Below are 19,725 nucleotides of genomic sequence, written 5' to 3' on the forward strand. Positions count from 1 at the left end.
GACTCCAGAACAGCAAAGATTGCTGCCTGCTCCTTCTTGCGGAAGCTTCATCCATGAGGGGCACTGATCTGATGCAGCTGGAGCTCTCCTGTATGAGGTGTCTGGCAACCTCTGCTGGGAGGTCTCACCCAGTCAGGAGGCATAGGATCAGAGACCCGCTTAAGAAGGCAGTCTGACTGTCCCTTAGTTGAGCTGGTGCACTGTGCTGGGGAAATTCCCCTTGTCCAGAACAGCTGGACTCCTCAGAGCCAGAAGGCAGGAAAGATTAAGTCCTCTGAAGCTGAGACGGTGGCTGCTTTTCCTCCCAGGTACTCTGTCCCTGGGAGACAAGAGTCTTATCTATAAGCTCATGGCTGGAGTGCTGGAATTCCTGCAGGGAGGCCCTGCATCCCAGTCCAAACCTCCCTGTCTCCCTAGCACTGGAAGGGGAAAACCACCAGCTAGAGCCACAGTAATGGCGGTTGTCCTTCCTTCTGGGAAGTCAGTTGTCTTAGGCAGACTCCAGGCTTCTGTGCTGGCCGGCAAGATTTTCAAACCAGTGGGTCTTACCTTTCGAGGTTCCATGGGAGTGGGACCCACTGAGCAAGACCATTTGGCTCCCTGGCTTCTGTCCCCTTTCCATGGTAGTGGATGGTTCTCCTGTTTCACTGGAGTTCCAGGTGCTGCCAGAGAATGTAAAAACTCCTGCAGCTCAGTGCCTGCTTGAATAGCTGCTGAGGGGAGCAGATGTCATGGGTTTGCCCACTTTTGTGCCTGAGACCCAAGGCCCTGGTGGTGTAGGATCACAAGGGAATCTCCTGATCTGTGGATTGCAGAAGTCCATGGGAAAAATGTAGTACACCAGGTAAGTAGCACAGTCCTTCACTGCCTCCCTTGGCTGGGTGAGGGAGGTGCCTTTGCCCCATGTATCTCCTGGGTGAACTGTCACCCCACCCTGCTTTTTCTTGCTTTCCGTGGGTCATGCCAACTGCCTAGTCAGTCCCAGTGAGATGAACTGGCTACCTCAGTTGGAAATGCAGAAATCACTTGCTTTTTGCATTTGTCTTGCTGGGAACTGCTGGCCAGAGCTGTATGTATTCAACCGTCTCGGCCCCTCCCTGATTTTTTTTTAAGCAGTTTTGCTCTTGTTGTCGCCCAGTCTGGAGTGCAATGGAGCGATCTCAGCTCACTGCAACCTCCGCCTCCCAGGTTCAATCAATTCCCCTGCCTCAGCCTTCCAAGTAACTGGGATTACAGGTGCCCACCACCACCCCTGGCTAAATTTTGTATTTCTTAGTAGAGACTGTTTTGCCATGTTGGCCAGGCTGGTCTTGAGCTCCTGACCTTAGGTGATCCACCTGCCTCAGCCTCTCAAAGTGCTGGGATTACAGGCATGAGTCACCATGCCAGGCCTGTTACGTTAGTCTTTCAAATGTAGCCTGTGGAATTTAAATACGGTACAATATTATGAGCCATTAAAAAATAGACTTCTTTAACAGTAAAAAGCTTTCTGTATTTCTTCTTTTTCCTTTTTACATTTCTTTTCACTTCCTTTTCAGAGATTTATCCTAATTTCTTATATTTAATATTTGAAAAGGTTTTATTGATCCCTATATTATAATGAAAATAAGTATATGCATTTAAAGTTTAATTAAAAAAATTTCTGTGACTTTAAAGTTCATAATTTTTTTCTTCTGGACTAAGTTGTTATTATAATTGTTATATTAAAATTAGTCAAAATATCATAAACATATTACATATACAGGTTGAGCATTTCTAATCCAAAAATAAAAAATCTGAAATGCTTCCAAATCTGGAACTTTCATGACATGAGAGCTGACATGATATTCAAAGGAAATTTTCACTGGAGTATTTCAGGTTTCAGATTTTCAGGTTGGGAATGCTTTACCAGTGAGTATAATGCAAATATTCTAAAATCCTTAAAATAAAAAATGTGAAACACTTCTAGTCCAAACCATCTCAGATACGAATTATGTAGCCTATGTTTTAAAGAAAAAATTAAACATAGAAAATAAAATTTTATTAGAATCATATCTCTTAATAAGATAGAGATTCAGAACAATTATTTCAAGTATATTCATATGCATTCCTGCATGTTTATTAACTACAATGAGATGGTATTCAGCATTGATTTTGCTCCCACTTAGCGTTTTTGTAAATAAAATTTCAAAGAAAATCAATGTAAGTAAATAGATGGAATAAAAGAAGTTTTATTATAGGAATGTCATTTGATTCTTTGAATTCCTTTTCAGTTATATGCCAAAAAATCGCATAGTGAGCTATTATCAAAATTATTTTATCACCTGTCATCTGACAACTTGATTTCATCCTCTTTTAGTTTAGCTGAAAGCCACAACAACTGGGAGAACACCAGGCTTGTAAAAGTACTTGTTACTTTCTCAATATCAAGCCAATAGACTGACTTTTCCTTTCATCTGTTCCCCAGGTACTTTTACACTGCCCCTGTGAGAATATGCTGTGATGGGATTTTATAGGGGTGACAGCAGGGTAGGCTACACCAGCAATCTCAAAGAATCCCCAGCTCAGAAGGGCATCGCTCTTGGTTTAATGCACTGCTCACACTGTTTTGAAATTCTGAATAGTTTTGGAACAAATGGCCCTACATTTTCATTTTGTACTAGTTCCTGCAAATTATGTCACTGCTTCTGAGTGAGAGGTCTACTTTTCTTTCATAACGTAGAAGAACTACTATGAGGTGGTGGGAAAGCAGAAGTGGTTTGGAACAGACACATTCCCAGGAAAAACACTTTTTACAAAAGAGTTCATGAGAAACTTGAGGATCTGGAAATGGAGCTCTTTAAAACTCCTTAGAAAATCTACTCATAACCACCAAGGATTTGGGTACTCCATTTTGAAGACCACTACTTTTCTTCCAGTAGGCATATTGTATGATTGCTGGGCCTGTTGGATTTTTACACTTCACTGATAAAATAGACTACAGTTTTCTTAATCAATATCACACAATTTGAAAATTACTCAATTTTTATAGATATTGATTATCAATACAAATTATTACTAATATACTTTATGCTATGCAACAGAACTCAGTGTGTAGTTTAATAAGAATATTTGTGGTGAATAAGTATTTCTGAAGGTGAAATGTAGAGTCTTAATTAGAGAATTCAAAATTCTATGCTTATTAAAAAAATGAGATCATGTCCTTTGCAGGGACATGGGTGGAGCTGGAAGCCATTATCCTCAGCAAATTAGTGAAGGAATAGAAAACCAAATACTGCATCTTCTCACTTATAAGTGGGAGTTGAATGATAAGAACACATAGATACATGGGGGAGAACAACACACACGAGGGCCTGTCAGATGGTTGGGGTGGGAGGAGGAAGAGCATCAGGAAGAATAGCTAATGGATGCTGGGCTTAATACCTAGGTGATGGGATGATCTGTGCAGCAAACCACCATGGCACACATTTACCTACATAACAAACCTGCACATCCTACACATGTACCCTTGAACTTAAAAATAAAAGCTGGAAAATAAAACTCAAGTTAAAATGACAAGAGAATTCAAAATGCTAATTAGCTTTCCTATGGTATAAATTAGTATGAATTTGTACCCAGTTATTACTTTTTTTGTACTGGAATATTTTGAATTACCACACAATGTCAGAGCAACCAACAGATGCCTACTATATCAAAGCTTTCTGATTCCAATTTAATGCTATTCTTTACACACTATGCTGGTGATATGGAGAGCATACACCTCCCCAGGAGAGCATAAGGGAAGAGGGACTGTGTAGCAGTAACAGAGCTGGACTGAGCAGACAGGTGGGGTCTCCCAGTTCTGACAATCTTCTTGATTCACAGCATACTGGTTTTTATTTCAGACTTTGTGTGTTTATATGATTTTAAAAATGATTAAGTTGTTTGATTCTTCTCTAGAGAAAGATATCATGTAATGAAGTATTTTTCTTTCTTACAATATATCCAAGAACAAATGCTTAACAATAGACAAAATGAAGTTAATGTACTCTAGCAATGGAAGGGATAAAAAAGTACTATCTCTAGTAATGGTGGGAAAAAGTGAAGCTATTGGATTATACTAATTCTGAGACAGAAAGATAATAAAAATGACAGCTTCTGAAACTTAAGTAGAAAGTGAAATTAACACCATCTGTTTTATTAATGCACTGAACGCTCATTAAAGACTACTGTAGTTGAAATGAGATGACTTGAGTTCTAATCTCAGATCTACAATTTTATGAATCACAGAAATCGTCTAAGACATAATTTTTACTTCTGTACTATGGTACTATATACTATCCGCCTGTCACTTATAGTAATGTTGTAAAACTCACAGGAGAAAAATTAACTTCCTCAACTCATTTCACGATTTTACTACTAAACATGTAACTGGTATGAATCAGCCAATATAAAATTCCATCTCCCTCCATTTTCTCTCTAGCATGTGAAGTATCCATGAGGCTTTTAGATTTCTTTTTAGAATTTTATTTTGATTTATCTATAGTCTTTGGGTATACTTCTCTGTATGGCATTTTTAGTGGTTGTTCTAGGTATTATACCTTCTTCCATCTTCCTGAACTATTTGTTTTTTAGGAGCAACCCTCAAATATATACCATAAAATGCTGCTGTCTCTGCTTGACTCGTTCATTTTGGGAATGACATTATCCTGTCTCATGGTTCTGTGGCTCTCTAACCCATCTTTTATATTCTCTGTAACTTATCTTCAGTAGTTCAGAATGGAATTTGTGATTTGTATTTTTGACTCTAGATATAGGGACAATTGTTAATAATTTATATACTCTAATCTGGAATAGAAATCCCATGAGAGATTAATAAACGTCTGAAAGATTCTTACTGAAAAACTTACATTAGAGGTAGCTACAAGAACTTCAGCTATCTTTACCTCCAATGAACATCAAAGACTCTCTTGAATTAATGTTAGCATAATGTATGTTAGACAAGTTTTTCATTGATAAAATGAATGGCATTTAAAGTATGTGGATTGGCCAGAAATGTCAGGTAAGCACTATCAGAATCCAGCAGGCTCAGTACCCCAAACCTTTCAGAGAGCCAGCCTTGGATTAAGATTCCAATCCATCTCATCTGTGACCACTCACCCAGGAATTTTCACACAGGAAAATCCTCTTAGATTTGTAATTGAAGTGAATCTTCCAGACAAAGTATTTATTGGGATGCCTAAAAAGACAGAGAGCTAGCACTTCACTGAGCCTACAAATAAATTGTGATTGGTTTGTGTGCCTGCTAGCTAAGAAAAGTCAGTATGCATGTTAGAACTACATCTGAGATTCGCCGTCAGTGTATCATCCCCTGGTGCTGATACTGTGGGGAAGAAGACCTACGGACCCTTCCTACCTCTAACTAGTAGGAGATAACTGATATTTCGCGAATGGAACATAATAATTGTCAACTACCAATTTGTCTTGAGCCATTTGCAACCTCGTGGCATATAGTATTGCCTACATCTTCCTTCCATGTTACATTGGGGAAGTTCAGGCTCACTCCATGCTCTGCTGAAGGCCAGGTTCAGATTCTATTCTCTTTGACTGCAAAAATTCTCTGATTTGTGTCTGAAGTGCAACTGGAGGCCCTGAGGCAGCCCATGTTTTTTCTTGAATAACCCAAAGTGGCAGCTCCTTGGAAGGAGTAATTCAGGGACTTTAACTCGTTTATGCCCATGATCATATGGGCTACCTTCCTCCAATGCCCTGAAAACACCTAGACCTTCTATAGTACGTGAGGAGAGAACAGATGCATGGTGGAAGAGGAGACATCTATGAAAACAAATAGCTTTGTAAGAGTTATCCCCAACGATTTCAGCATGATTGCATCTAAGTGTGTGTAGAAAATAGAGCAGAAATGACTTTTTCCATAATTTCCAGGAAAAAAGGTGACATGATTAGAGGTTTTCTCTTTGTTTTTTTGTCAAGACATTACTCTTCAAACCTTCTCACGGAGTCTACTTGGAGATTTAATCTAGTAAACTAAGAAAGGAATACTCTTGTTGTAAACACTAACCAGAGCCAAAAACATTGAGCTGGAAGTATTTTGAGCTGTTGGAAGCCCTTTTTAAAATGAAATATTAGCAGGGACTTTAGTATAAAAAATGGATATCTGAAATGATTGGGTTACTCAGTAGAATTATTCATCGTTGCTTCCAGAGCCTCTAAGCTCTTCCCAAAAGCCACTGCTTAGAAGTCAGAGGCATTCTCATGTGGCCTCTTTCTGCCATAGATTAAAATTTGCAAGGCTCTTTGAATTCAAACTCCCATTTTTTGGAGTTTGTGTCAAATCACAGTTCTATGGGAGTTTTCCTGTTTGTTGTCAGAATAGCACTGTCTGGCTGCCAGTGAACCAGTGTGGGTCAGGCCAGTTGGAGGCACAGAGGGCCTTCAGGTTCTCCAAATTAGGCAGTCTAGTAGTGCCATATTGGCAGCTGAAGGGGATGCAAGGGTGTCAAGTGGACATATGTTTTGGCAATGGCAAACAAAATAGCGATACTCTGTTTTAGAGCTATACCATATCCTCTGGTAAGCCCTAGAGATACCATATGGTCCATGGATAAGGCCTCCTTGCTGTAGAAGATGGCAGTGATAGAGAACTGCTTTGAGTTCAAGTGCACTGAGATTTTCTCACTTTTGTCTTGGCCTGGGTTGGCCTAAAGCATGAATAGCTTACCTTCCTTTGTGATTTGAGTAGTATCAGGAAGTCTTATCTGGTTGTATTCACTCAACCAGTGCCTGGAAGTCCACCACTGGAGATTAGTTTATCCCTGATTAAGTGTGAAGCATGCAGTACAGTGTTTAGTATCTAGCAGGCACCCAGTGCTTCACTGCAATTGTTATTATAGACATGATCATCTCTGGTGGTAGATCTTAATCAAGAATATTTGGAGGTGCATGGGAGGACTTTTTGGTTATCACAATGCAGAAGGATGTGGTGTGGGAAACAGGGAGAAGAGAGGCAGGCAGCGTTACTAAATAGCCTGCAGAGGGAGGGATTGTCTTATATAAGGATGAATTTTTCTGCTGCAAGCTCCAAACTGTTCTTTTATAATGTATATTACATGCAGGGAAAAATCAGATTTATCACTATCATCTTAGTGTACATTTATCTGATTTGTCTTCTTGACAATCTAAGAAACCTGTATACCATGCAAAACCTGTGTGTCTGTGTGAGTGGGGACAATGTCAAAACCCAACCTGGCCTAATTTATGAACACAAACATATTAGGGGCAGGTGGGGAGCAGGTGAAAATTGAACTAAGTCAGCCTGTATTTTGCAAAATCAGATTTTCTGTTTTTTTCTGAACCCCCAGGCCCTCACACATGTTTGTATGGAGATACAACTTCAGGATATTGAAAAATAAACAGAAACATAGAATCTGGCTGATGTTTAAAAGAAGGCAGGGTAACCTTGGGAGATCTTAGGTTGAATCTGACTTCAACATGAGAAGGGAAAAGGTGGCAGGCGGGCCACTTGATGAAATGGGCATTCCAGGATATAGAAGCCAGATGGAAGTTTATCCTGCTCTGTCGCTGAACTCTTTATAGCAGCTACAATGGCATTCATTGAGCCCATCCCCAGCAATCGCATTGATTTGCTCTGCCTAGTGGGCCGTGATGAAGCCCACGTGCCTCACAGACAATGCTTCCCTTCCTATGCGTGGCATTTCCTGAGGAGCGCAGAGAATGCTCCCTTTGTTCTTCTCCAGGATTTTTATTAGCACCTGCCCAGGTCGGTGCCTCTCACTGCACCTGTGAGTTAGTGATCTCGGTGTAAGTCATGTCCCCTGAGATTGTGATGACAGGAGAGTTCAGGTGAACCACAGCCTCTCCCTGGAGCACTGACGATAACAAAAAGGCCCCTTGTGATCGCTTAAACATAAATATGTGGAAAAAAATATCCTAATAAGATTTAACTGGGAAATAACATTAGCAGCCTTCTATAATGAGCATGCTGTAATCAGCCATAAGCAGAGGAACTGGTGTGTTATCAGGAATTAGAAGATATTTAAAATAGGCTGCTGGGTCAAAGACACTCAAGACTGTGGGGAATCAATAAGCGTTTTCAAAACCAGTACAAGTCAAGGGCTTTTTCAGTGTGACATTTTCTGAGCTTAGATCCAGAATGTTCTATCATTAGAATAATGTCATAATTGCCTAATAATTTCTGTAAAAATAAGTGTATACTCTGATTATAATTGCTACAATGTGAGGGCTGAACTCTGCACTGATAACACTGGAAAATCTAACTCTAAATTATAGCCTCACTTAAAAGGTAAAAGACACACCAGTTCTCATTGCAGAGACTAAAACTCCCTCTGCAATCCGGGTCTCTCCCTGGCGATGTGGTTCCTAGGACTCTTGAAAGCAACGTCTACTTCCTCTATCACTTCCTTAGTCTTACCCTTGCTCCTACTCACTTCCTCCCCTGCACATATGGGATGGCATCCTAACGAAAAGGAAAATAGTCCCTTATCCAGTGACTATTCCAGGTGTGGACTCTGGTTGAAGGAAGAAAAGAAGTGAGTTTTATTTATTTATTTATTTTTTTGAGTCGGAGTTTCGCTCTTGTTACCCAGGCTGGAGTTCAATGGCGCGGTCTCGGGTGACTGCAACCTCCGCCTCCTGGGTTCAAGCAATTCTCCTGCCTCAGCCTCCCGAGTAGCTGGGACTACAGGCGCACGCCACCATGCCCAGCTAATTTTTTGTATTTTTAGTAGAGACGGGGTTTCACCATGTTGACCAGGATGGTCTCAATCTCTTGACCTCGTGATCCACTCGCCTCGGCCTCCGAAAGTGCTGGGATTATAGGCATGAGCCACCGCGCCCGGCCAAGAGGTGGGCTTTATTTCCAAGGACAAGATCTTCGAGGAGTGAGGTCTTCCAGCAGAAAAGTCAAAGGCCCCTCCCCTACTGCAACTGAGTCCTGAGCACGGTATTAGCCCCATGGCCACTGATGCAAAGACTGCTGAAAGGGTGGAATGGTTGTTCTATAGCAGAGAGGTAATGACATAATAAATAATCCAATAGCTAAATAAGATGCATTCCTCCCTCCTTTCTGTTTCTTGTAATATGCGTTTAAAGTGCTAAGCACTGTATTAGATTCTAGAAATGCAAGACTGAGAAAGTCACAATCTTAGCTAAGGAGAAATTTCTGCCCATCAGAAACCACAGGTATGTAAAAAATGACCATACTGTGGTGAGACTTAGGTTGATACACAGCTAGGGGGTCATTTTTATCCATAATCATTAGTATCAGGAAAGGACCACATGAAGGGAACTTAAAAGGTGATCAACATTTGATGATAAATAGAAAGAAAGGTTGGATTAAAACTTTATTCTGAAAAACTACCCACAACAATGAAAAATAAATATGTATCTCTCTTTTTTTTTTTTTTTTTGAGATAGAGTTTCACTCTTGTCACCCAGGCTGGAGTGTAATGGCATGATCTCAGCTCACTGAAACCTCTGCCTCCTGGGTTCAAGCAATTTTCCTGCCTCAGCCTCCCAAGTAGCTGGGGTTACAGGTGCCCACCACCACACCTGGCTATTTTTTTTTTTTTTTTTTTGAGACGGAGTTTCGCTCTTGTTACCCAGGCTGGAGTGCAATGGCGCGATCTCGGCTCACCGCAACCTCCGCCTCCTGGGTTCAGGCAATTCTCCTGCCTCAGCCTCCTGAGTAGCTGGGATTACAGGCACGTGCCACCACGCCCAGCTAATTTTTTGTATGTTTAGTAGAGACGGGGTTTCAACATGTTGGGCAGGCTAGTCTCGAAGTCCTGACCTCAGGTGATCCACCCACCTCGGCCTCCCAAAGAGCTGGGATAGCTGGGATTACAGGCGTGAGCCACCGCACCCAGCCGTATTTCTTATATTTAACAAAAATTTGGTAAAAATTGTATTTATACACTAATTCAAATAATAGACAGAGATAAAAGAAGGGTTGGTCTTGGAAGTAGTTTGAATATTTTCCTTCCAATTGTATGATGACCCTCCATATTGTCTTTCACTGCATCTTTGACTTTCTCATCTCATGATGCAAAATGGCTCAGTTTGCAGAAGTAGTGGAGGTCCTAATCATTTTTTTCCAAATCTTCTCTTAATTTTATGATACTGAAGGCATTTTCTTTTGGAACCTCCCTGATCTGTTTATACAGAAAATCAACTGCAACATATCTAGAAGTCTAGCCACTGCATATGTAGCCGTTTAATCAATCCACATTTGTTCAGCTCAGTACCTTACTACCTCCTCTGCCTTATCTTAAGTTCTAGGAATCTCAAAGTTCCTATAAGAGCAAATCAGACAATTCTAGTCTCCTGCAGCACTTGAGCTTTCTTCTCTCTAAGTCCTTGCCACTCCTACTTTGCCTTCCCTTCTTCCAAAAATTTGTTGATAATTCTCACCCACTGTCTCTGGTTATTTTGGTTTGTACTTAAATGTTTTTCTCTACATTTATTTAAGTGAAATCTTGTGAGGGAAGGGAGACAATTACATGAGGTTGGTTTACCAGGTTTCATCAGGAGCCTCTGCAGATTTGGATGTAGACAAGGTCACACTTATAGCAATGTGGAGCAGAAACAGAGAAGGCAGAACCAAGGCAGAGGGAGCTCCCCCTGCTCCTGTTCACAGTGATCCGCTGGAGTGCGCAGGCTGCATTAAATGCCTCTGCATTTTCCCATCTGGTCATTTTTCAACTCACTTCAGTCTGGCTTCTGTCTCCTTTAGTCCAGTTGAATCTGCCATGGCTGAGTGTACCAGTAACTTCCTGGTTGCTCAACAGAGTAGACACCTATTAGTCTTCATCTCAGTTGGCTCAGTGTCCACCTTTTCTTTGAGTCCTCTTTCCTTTGGGCTTTTATGCTTTCTCTCCACTTTTCTTTTAGTCATTGTTGTTGACTCTTTCACACCCCTGCCCTCTGTGTCTTTTTCTGTTGCTAAATGTTGAAGTGATCTAATGTTCTACCTTTTGCCACCTTGTATTACACTCTTCATTCTCCTTTAATTTCAGCCCATTTTCCTTTCCTGGCCTAGAGATTGATTTTGAATGCACACACACACACACACATGCACACACGTACACTTCTACTAATACATCTTTTTGATTTTCCACAGGCACATTAAACTCAGTACATTCAAAGCTAAACACTAAGCTCATTTCCTCACCCGATTTGCTTCTCCTTTATTCTCCGTTATCGTAAGTGACCTCCCCATCCTCTGTGCTTTCCATTCTCTCATCCCTCACGGATGATCATTCATTCAATTTTGTTGCTTTTTCCTCCCTAAATCTCTCAAACATTTTTCTCTCTTCTTTAATCCTAAGGGCAAGGCCCTTAGTTCAGGTCCATATCACACCCCTACCTAATTCATGTGACAGATCTAACTTACTTAACTGCCTTCATTCTACCTCCACTCCAATAATTTCTCTATAGTTCATAATGCCACAAAAGTTTTATGAAACATGTCTAATCACACTACTCTTGCTTTGTCTTAGTTATCTAAGACAACTTGTTACACATAAAAAATTCCCAAAACTTAGTTGCTTAATACAATAAGAAGCATTTACTAATCTCATTGTTTCTATGCCTCAGAACTTTGGCCATTGCTTAGCTGGGTGTTTCTGGCTGAAGGTCTTTTATGAGACTGCAGTGAAGGTGTCATGTGGGGCTACAGTCATTTAATGGCTTGAATGGAGCTGGAAGATCTGCTTCTAAGGTGACTCATTCCTATAGTTGGCAACTTGATGCTGGCTATTGGCAGGAGGAGTTTGTACCTTACCACATGGTCCTCTCGTAGGCTGCTTGAATGTTCTCACAGCATGACGCTGGCTTTCTCTGCAGCGAGTGCTCCAGGAGAGAGCCATGCCAAAGCCAATCTTTTGATGACCTAGCCTCAGAAGGAATACTATGCAGCCATAAAAAACGATGAGTTCGTGTCCTTTGTAGGGACATGGATGAACCTGGAAACCATCATTCTCAGCAAACTGACACAAGAACAGAAAATCAAACACCACATGTTCTCACTCATAGGTGGGTGTCGAACAATGAGAACATGTGGACACAGGGAGGGGAGCATCACACACTGGGGTCTGTTGGGGGGAAATAGGGGAGGGACAGCGTGGGGTGGGGAGTTGGGGAGAGATAGCATGGGGAGAAATGCCAGATATAGGTGATGGGGAGGAAGGCAGCAAATCACACTGCCATGTGTGTACTTATGCAACAATCTTGCATGTTCGTCACATGTAACCTAAAATGCAATAAAAAAAAGAAATCACAGCATCACTTTGTGCCACCTTCTGTTCATTAGAAGTGAGTCATTAAGTTTGGTTCACATTCAAGGGTTGGGGAATTAGGAACCACCTTTGGAGGACTGTGAAAAAAATTCACAGACATATTTTAAGACCGTCCCAGATTCTAAAAACCTTTCAATGCCTTTTGCAATATTCCTACCACTTTCTTTGTATTCTTATCCTTCAGCTCTGCAAAACTACTCAGAGTTATGCAAACTCACTATGACTTTTTTCCTGTGCCTATGCCTTGTGTATACCATTCCCTTTGCTGGGAATATCTTTTTTACTTCTTTACCAAGCTGACTTCTATTTATCCTTCAAAATTGTAACATAAACATAAACCCAGGCATAAATATTATCAAATATTTCCTGATCCTGTACCCCAATTATTTGTCTTCTACCAGTTAGATTTAATAGAGAGCATAACCCTTTTTTCCACTTGTTTATTTCTTTTTATCCAGATCTATGATGTTGGGCTAGTATCTTCTATCTCTATATTCCCACTGCTTAGCACAGTTTCTGCCACATTTCTAGATGCTGAGGATTTATAAAACAAAGGTGTGAGTTCATTAATATTAGTACCTAGGCTCCACAAAAGCTCAACAAATGAGCAAAATAAATTACTAAGGACTTTAACCAAGTCAGCAACTGTAGGTATGAGAGAGGAGGAAGAATTTAAGAAAAATGCAGTGACTGGATCCAGGAAAGAGAGAGAGAAGAAAGAATCAAGATGATTCAGTGGTATCTAATTGACCTATTAAGTTAATTAAGAGAAAAAAAGAGTCAATTACAGGGGAGAAAGAATCATGAATTCAGTTCTGAAGATGCAGGTTTTAGAACGCCTGTGATTCTTCTATAGAACTGCCTCAGAGGTCTCAGAAAAAGGGTCTGAAAGTCAGGAGAAAGATTGCACTTGAGATAAAGGTGAGAGACGCTATCTATACCTCCTTAGTTTCATTGTCCTGTATATAGAAAGGACCATAAGAGGTGGGAAAATATTGTCAAGGACAGAGATAGAATAAATTACCTTGCCCTCAGGTTATAAGGTAGAGCAAAAGCTGATAGGGTTGACTATTGTCTCCCCACCCCCATAGGGTCACTCATGCCAGATATTCTGGCCAACTCCAGGCACCCTCCTCCCTAGCATTGTTCATAAACTACTGTGGCAAAGTACCAGCCACTCCCTACTCTAACGTAGTGTGCAGTACAGATGGTTACAATTTTCAACTGCTGTGTCTATGTGCTGAAGCTCAATTCAATTTTATTCATAATTCTGTAGCACCATTTAGAATTGTTGTTTATAAACTAATCAGGATGTTGGCTTGCCTAGTATTCTTCATGCATCTTAAGTTATGTATTATTGATCTAAAAATTAAAATGTTAGTTTTTTGAACCTGAAAAATAAAACTATTCTCCAGAAGTAATTGGAATTACTTTATCTATAAGCAATAACCTCTTCAATTAGCATACAGATAGGTAAGAGAGAGGAATGGGTTTCCAAGTTTTGCATTTTTGAAAATTAGTCTTTTTCAGCCATCATCTCATGAATAATTAGGGTAATTTGCAAGCCAATTTTAGGAGAAAATAACTTTTTAACACAATTCATTTTTCTTCCACCAATTTTTTTTTCCAAACCTTGTTTGTTTTTTAAACTTGGAATGCAATTGAGAAAGTTTTCAGATTCTATTTCCCCAAAGAGCCTCTCTGCAGAACCTCTAGGAGATCAGCCTTTGAGTCATCTCAGCAGTTGTAAAAGGAGTCAGCTGTGTAAGCCGGAATGAGTCATATCAAAGCATCTTTGATCATTTTATTAGCTATTCGCTCTTTCAAGAGCTAGGACAAGTGGTTAGAATAGATTGTGTTGCTTTCAATGTATGCTGCTTCTGCCATGACTTCTTAGCTGCCAGTAGAGATGGCTGAAAGCAGATGGCAGCCAGGAGAAGTTTGTCTCTAGCTTCATGTGGAGCATTTCAGCTACACAGGGGCTTTAGGCAAACAGGAGTGTTTATGTCTAAGTCTCTGTCTGACCTCCTCAGTCCATGCCTCACGGAAGAAGCAGCTTTGCAGTGCATATCCCAGTGAGTTATGTGTGCCCATAAAAACATACTGCAATTCACAAAGCTATCAGCTCTTAGTCATGAAACAAAAACAACTGTCAAAAGAGTTTTATTTTAACTTATTGATGACACCACAAATAGACAGAGGACAATGCCATCATTTCAGGGGACAGTTTTACACAGCAGGCCTCTTCCAGAGCATTCAGGATACTGCATGCTGCTTCTGGTCACTAATTAGAGAAGCTCCTTTGTGGACACCATAAATTAGTTGTCACCAGAGTACTCTATGCAGGGAAGCTTTGAATCTGTTAACACAGAGGCCAAACTCTATGGCTATTACCACTGGCCATTACCAGTTCCTGGGCATGGCTCATTGCTCAGCAGATAACTATGTTTTCCTCATTGTCCCGAGATGATAGAATGGTTTATTAGGTACCATTTTGCCTATTGCACTCACAGACACACCCTCCAGTGTTCAAGGTCCTGGGGTAAGTTTGGAGAGCAATTCACACACACACAAAAATATCATCTATTATTGCACCAAATCCCTGAGCTCCTTTTGAGAAGTATGGAGTGAGATTTGGGATTTTCAGGCAAATTCTACCGCATTTAGCAGGACTCACCCAACGTAACAACCCAACAGAGTCTACTGAGCTCAATGTTGGGCCTCTTCTGCTGGGTGAAGACATTCAGCCCTGTTTGTAGCTTTCTTTCTCTCTCTCTCTTTCTCCCCCCACTTTTTTTTTTTGAGACAGAATCTTGCTCTGTTGCCCAAACTGGAGTGCAGTGGCATGATCTCAGCTCACTGCAACCTCTGCCTCCTGGGTTCAAGCAATTCTTCTGCCTCAGCCTTCTGAGTAGCTGGGACTACAGGCATGTGCTATACAAGCTAATTTTTGTATGTTTTAGGAGAGATGGAGTTTTGCTATGTTGGCCAGGCTGGTCTCAAACTTCTGACCTCAAGTGATCCACCCACCTTGGCCTCCAAAGTACTGGGATTACAGCATGAATCACCACACCTGGCTGCAGCTTCTCTTTTTTGGGGACCATTTCTCAGCAGGAATGTCAGCCATGGACATGGGATTAGGCACTGTTATGTGTTGAATTGTGTCCCCCCAAAATTCACATGCTTGAAGCCCAGACTCTAAGTACCTCAGAATGTGACTACATTTGGAAATAGAATTTTTAAAGAAGTGATTAAGTTAAAGCCAGGTCATCAGAGTTCTAATCCTATATGACTCGTGTCCTTATAAGAAGAGGGGATTAAGGCACAGGATTTAAATATTTTCCATTCAAAGTAAGCACATAGTAACAGCAGTATGATTGGTTATAAGCAGTGATTTTTTTGGTGGGGGGAAAGGTGTATTTAACATTCCACATTAAGGATGCAATAGTCAAGAAGTCTTTTATCTCGGATACAATCTGGTCTGAGACGGAAACAAGAAAATAATAAAGGAAGTTAATCTATAACAAAAGGTCAGCAACTAAGAGGTCATGCTCCATGACTTGGTCTTCAAAATCAACCTCACTTAGGGCCTACCAACTTTTAGAAGCCCTAAGTAGACAAACAATCCACTTTCCTTCACATTTCCCCCTTTTCTTCAAGATCTTTTGAAGAAACATTTCAGAAGAATCATTTTGTTAGAGAGCAGTGAAGTCCTGCATCCCTAGGAAGGCTTATTCCTACAGAGTCATGTCCAGTGGAGGGCAGAAATGTTTAATTTGTGAGATGGAAATGTATAAGGTGGAATTACAAGGCAACAGGAGGAAAGTAACTTGGTCTGGTTCAGGTCACATGACCATAGTTTCAACTAAAGACAATTTTCTGAGCAATCAATGTTCTAGTTTTAGTCACCGATCACAGGCAAGCTGAAATACAAATCGTGAGTAATTTGATAACTAGGAAAATGACAATTGTGCTTATGATTATGATAGTAACTACTTGAAGAACAGGATGAAATAGAGAACTTAGCCCCAAGGGTAGCCAACTAAACACATCACTCAGAGGATCAGTTTTTCTCAAGTCTTGTAACCCTTTAGACTTTCGTGTTTTTCTTTCTAATCGAGTCTCCACTTCCCCAGAGGTGTTAATGTAAGTACAGTAAGTGCTGTGTGCCACTCCACAGACTCCTCCTTTTTCAGCCAATGAATAGTCAGAGGCAATTCTGTTATTTAGTACCACCTGGGCTAAGGAATCCAAAGGGTTTGGTTGAGTTGTAGTGCTTTATGAAGCGTCTTCAGCTATCTGACCAATAGTGGTTGATAGATTTGGATTCAGATGTTTAATATAAACTCCAGCATTTGAGATTAGTCCCAAAATGCTTTTCTCTGAGCTATCATCATATCCTACTAATGTAGTCCTGTTAGCTCTAAATGGAGGGAGAAGGGAGTTCATCTACATTCCTATGTAAGGATATGGGAGTTACAAAATGACCTAACAAACATACACCCTCTATTTACCAACTATTCAAGCAATGATGTGCCCAACCTTGGGTAGGCAAATCAGTCCTGATGCCACTTACAAACGCATAGCCTGGGGAAACACAAGTAATTCCTCTGGGAGTATGTTCATTAATGTCCTCATTAACAGGAAGGGTAAAGAGCATCAGATCAAATAAAAAATTTCATTTTTTGCATATTTGCCAGAAGCCACCTGCGTGATATGAAATAAAGGAGAGACGTTGGCAGAGCAGGGATTCATTTTTACAGCAGTGCATTTCTTTTCTTTCTTTTTTGAGATGGAGTCTTGCTCTGTTGCCCAGGCTGAAGTGCAGTGGCGTGATCTCGGTTCACTGCAACCTCCGCCTCCCAGGTTCAAGCAATTCTCCAGCCTCAGCCTCCCAAGTAGCTGAGATTACAGGTGCGTGCCACCATGCCCGACTAATTTTTGTATTTTTTAGTAGAGATGGGGTTTCACCATGTTGGCCAGGCTGGTCTTGAACTCCTGGCCTCAGGTGACCCACCACCTGGGCCTCCCAAAGTGCTGGAATTACAGGTGTGAGCCACCATGTCGGGCCAGCAATGCATTTCTTATTCCAATATGGCATGGAACGGGGAGAACCAGAGACAAATCCCTTCTGAGTAGGTTTGATAGATAGTTTTAGATAAGGTATAGAAGCATCAGTTTTTGTGGAAAATTGGGATTTGGAAAGTTAGTCCAGAGAGAGATGAATCTAAATATGTAATGGCATTAGCTGTATCTGAAAAATTAGTGACACATTTTTCTAATGACATATATTGGTCATGAATAGATCCAGGAATCATATGGCAGATCCAGCAGTTTGGTTTCCTCCAGTAGCAACAATTTGGGAAAGTTTAATCAAAGTATTATCAGGCTATTCCACGCATTGAGACAAAGGAATAACCACAAGGAAAAAAATAAAATCCATTCTTTTCTAGTTGAACTACGCTGCTAAGTACTAAAACAATAATTATCTCAACAGATTAGAATGGGCAACTTCCTATGTTACATAAAATAATAACAATTAACAAAATTTCTGAAGCAATGATAACATTGCTAGTAGGTAAGTGTAAGTGTTCATTTAGATACAGGCCTGCTCTGGCATCTTTGGAGTGCTGTCTACCCCAGATGTCTTTTTCTTCTTAGCCTGGCATCAGTGTTAGTCAAAGATCACCTTCCAGTCCGTTCATGAGACTCAGCCTTCCTTAAATGAGAAACGTGGATCTATGAATCTGTGCTTTCTAACTTTGCAGCAAAGGGTTAGTAAGAAGTGTATGATAGGAACCTTTCCATTTCTATTGAAGGGAATTCTTTAGAAGACGTCATTTCCAGTAGACAAAATATTTTGGCTGAAGTCCATGGGTTTAAGGTTCACTGATTTTTGGAGAGTTCACTAAAAAAAAAATCTTTTGCTAAACTGTATTTTTTTTTACTTGGTTTCATAAGACCATTATGGCAATATAATATTATCTCCTTTTATTTATGAATTGTATTTTTTTACTTGTATTTATTTATGAATTGTATTTTTTACTTGGTTTCATAAGACCATTATGGCAATATAATATATCTCCTTTTATTTATGAATTCATAGTTTACCAGGGATAGTTTCATAAATCTATCTGTTGTCTCAATTGGATAAAACTGATGTCTACTAAAAGGGATAGGTCTTAAGCAAAACCAATGAATGAAATTTTAGCCAAGGAATTTTAAAAGCCTTAATTAATTTTGCCAATTGAGTTTTGATTATTCTGTTTGTGCATTCTTCTAACCTGGATGACTGAGGGTGATTTGCACCATGCAAATGTTGAAGAATTGGCCAAATATTACATATTGATTGGACAATGTATCCAGTGAAATGAGTACCTCTGTCACTGTGAAGTTCTAGAAGGGCTCCCCAAGTCAGAATAATTTTTTTTCCAGGAGAATTTTACTTAGCACTGAGGCTGTTGCACTTCTGCTTAGAAATGCTTCTACCCAATGAGAAAACTAGAACATATTTTTATCCTTGTGATGGGTATAGCTGAATAAAATCACTAGAACATATTTTTATCCTTGTGATGGGTATAGCTGAATAAAATACAATGACCACACTTCAAAGGGGACTTCAGGTAAAGGAAAATGTCCTTGATAACACTGTATAGATTTCCCCAGATTATATTTTGGGCAGATATAGCAGCAACTATAGGTCTTATGAGCTACAGTCATTATCATTATTTCTTCAGCTTTTCAGTTGCTTCAGGAGTTTCCAATAATACTGTTTTACCCAAGAAACCACTGTATAAAGGCTCCAGTGAGTTAAATCATGTACATACATTAAAAATGATTACTGTAATTTAGTAGGAATTATAGGGAAGTCATTTGGCCAATAATATATTTCCTCCATTGGCAGGAGTATGTTTTCCTTTTGTTTTCTAATGTTCTTAGAGTTCTGGATTGTGAGGCTTCTTTAAAAGTTAATATAAATTGCTTTTCTTGCCTGGATATATTTAGAGCAGCCCTCTTTGCTACCTAGCTGATGTCCTTTGTTTTCTGGTATATCTGATTTGGAATTACATGGGATTTTAATAATTGCTGGTGATTTTGGTAATAATATGGCTTCTAATAATTGCAAGATAAAGTGTCCATTTTTAATGGACTGACCAGAAGCGGTCAGGAATCCTGTTTGTTTCCATAGCATTCCAAAGTCATGAGCTACTTCAAGGCATATTGACTGTCTGTGTGAAAATTAGCAGTTACTACTTTTGCCAATTGACAAGCTCTAATTAATGCTATCAATCCTGCCTGTAATACTGATGTGGCTTTTGGAAGATAAGCACTTTCTATTTTTTCAGCACTATAAGACAGTACAGCATTATTTGCATGATAAATTTCAAATTCATCCTTAAAGTAAGATTCA

Source organism: Aotus nancymaae, unplaced genomic scaffold (assembly GCF_030222135.1).
Source record: "Aotus nancymaae isolate 86718 unplaced genomic scaffold, 86718_ANA_hifiasm-v0.15.2.pri h1tg000043l, whole genome shotgun sequence".
Classification (NCBI taxonomy): domain Eukaryota; kingdom Metazoa; phylum Chordata; class Mammalia; order Primates; family Aotidae; genus Aotus; species Aotus nancymaae.